General features: G+C 37.2%; 1 pseudogene; it reads left to right on the top strand.

The window, feature by feature from the left end:
• Positions 1 to 18: 18 nt before the first annotated feature.
• LOC107841506 lies at positions 19 to 2617 on the top strand (annotated as a pseudogene).
• The last annotated feature ends 60 nt before the right edge of the window (positions 2618 to 2677 follow it).

Below are 2677 nucleotides of genomic sequence, written 5' to 3'. Positions count from 1 at the left end.
TACTCTAACCCACTCTTAACACCAGTGTAATCATTTGTCCGTGAACACATTTTCAAAGACCGTCAAAATCAAATCTTCTCCTTTACTCAACTCTGTCAACAAAGCAACAGAAAAGGAAAGTAGAAAAGGACTTCTTGTCTCCTCTTTCTTTTCCTACTCACTTCCTCTCTTTTGTTTCTGTGATGCAACTGCTTCATGCCGACAATATTCTCTATTGCCTTCTCCTCAGTCCCTTCAATTCAGTGATTCAGTTCCAGACTTAAGTAGTTTTTGGCAAATTCTTTGGTATTTAAGGCACTTATCTCTAGCATTTTTCTCTTCTTTAATGGAGCTGCATTGGTGTTCCTATTCGTGGACGTTTCTTCTGTCTTCTGTCTTCATCACAGTTGCTTTCTGCTATCCTGAAGGTACGCTATAACCAGAGGCAGATCCAAAATTTTATCCTGATGAGTTCACATATAAAATTCTTTGTATTAAACTCATTCTACTTTCAAAATTACTGCACATATATATCTCTAACTATCACTCATCCATTTTATCTCTTGGTTTTACTACTTCTGTCTTTTCTGGCTTGTGTAAAGTTGAAGTTATGTATGCATGTATGTATGTGCTCAGTAGTCATTCTATTAAAAGAAAATGGATGGTTTGAGGTAGAATCTTGCTTATGTTAGTGAAATGTGCAGGATTCTTGAGCTTGTCTTGTGGTGGAAATACTACCTATGTTGATTCCTCCAACATTACATGGACACCAGATGGTGCCTATATCTCAGTTGGTAACATGACTACTGTTAATTTTCTTGAGGGTTTCTCCTCCTCTACTCTCCCAGTTAGGTTCTTTCCTGATTCTTCAATTAGAAACTGTTATAAGATTCCACTGAAGAATGTGTCATCCCTGGTCCTTGTTAGGACCCAGTTTGTGTATAAGGATTATGACGGACATAATAAGTCACCTGCATTCTCTGTTTCTCTTGGGAGGGCTATTACAACCACTGTCAATCTTACTAATACCGATCCATGGATTGAAGAGTTCATATGGCCAGTTGATAAAGACATTCTATCTTTATGTTTTCACTCTCTTCAAGATGGTGGATTTCCAGTCATTTCATCCCTTGAACTTAGGCCACTTCCTCAAGAAGCTTACAGCAATGCCTTGGGAGATTTTCCTAATAAGTTACTGAGGAAATGTTATCGTATTAATTGTGGTTATAATTGGTCCTTAAGGTCAGAACTCTCACTTGTCTATTATGTTATGTTTTAGTCCTAAGTCTCTGTTTAAATTTTTTTTGTGCTATGTAAAGGTACCCGATTGATCAGTATGATAGAATTTGGGATGCTGATGAGGACTTCAGCCCATTTCATGTGTCTTCTGGTTTTGATATTCAAGCCAATTTCAATATGTCAGTTCTGAAAGAGAGCCCTCCTGCGGCTGTTCTTCAAACAGGAAGAGTTTTGGCACGGTGGAATGATATGACATATAACTTTCCCATTGATCACCAAGGAGATTACCACATTGTTCTCTACTTTGCTGGTATTCTGCCTGTCTTCCCTTCATTCGATGTAATGATAAATGGGGATATTGTTCGATCAAACTACACAGTGAATCGATGGGAAGTCCGCAGTCTGTTCTTTACAATGAAAGGAATTGAGATCTTGAACATCACATTGAAGACTGTCCACTACTATCCATATATCAATGCTCTTGAGGTTTATGAGATCCTAGACATTCCCTTAGAAACTTCTTCAACAACAGGTTCGAATACAGTTTCATTGATTATCAAAATATGTGACCTTTGAAGGAGTCCCTTAGAATCAATGGCACCAGCTTTGGTCAATTTTTATTCTTGCAGTTTCAGCCCTCCAGGTTATTCGGCAGTCAACTGGTCTATATCTTGATTGGGAAGATGATCCATGCTCTCCTAAATCATGGGAACACAGAATGTGAAGGAAATCTGGTAACTTCATTGTATGTCAAAGCTTAGCATAGAACTACATTTTCCTTTCCTTTTCGTTATCTTGGTCTTATTTTTGTTAAGAGCAAAACATATTAAAGTTAGACTTAATGCAGGGAGCTTTTTGATGTTAACTTGAGGTCAATCAGCCCAACATTTGGTGACCTACTGGATCTCAAATCATTGTAAGACTAGCCATTAATCTTAACAACTTATCACTTAATAGCCACTTTTTCACTTTCTTGACTTACTAACTTGAGGTTCTTCTTGTTGCAGGGACTTGCATAATACTTCACTTGCTGGAGAGATACAAAACATCGGCAGCCTGCAACATCTTAAGATGCTGTAATTAATACTTCATCTGAATTACCAATCTAAGTTATTGTTCTTTGGAAAACATTGTCTAAAATAAGTTGTGTGCTCAACTTTGCAGGAACTTGAGCTTTAATCAGCTTACAGCTTTTGGTTCAGAGTTAGAAGACTTGATAAACCTTCAAGTTTTGTTAGTCTCACTGCTTGCATTCAGACAGTGATTTTCTTCCTGTTCAATAGTCTTTAAAATTAATGTTTTTCTTTTGAAGGGACTTGCATAACAATAGTTTTCAGGGAACAGTACCTGATAGCATTGGAGAACTTAAGGACCTCCACTTACTGTGAGTGAGAATAATATATACTGGTACTTTGAACTATTAAAGTACTTCACCTGACGAATTATTCTAATTTACCTC

Source organism: Capsicum annuum, unplaced genomic scaffold, assembly GCF_002878395.1.
Source record: "Capsicum annuum cultivar UCD-10X-F1 unplaced genomic scaffold, UCD10Xv1.1 ctg2102, whole genome shotgun sequence".
NCBI lineage: Eukaryota > Viridiplantae > Streptophyta > Magnoliopsida > Solanales > Solanaceae > Capsicum > Capsicum annuum.
Note: the sequence above shows the minus strand (reverse complement) of the source record. Positions and strands in the feature narration are given on the sequence as shown.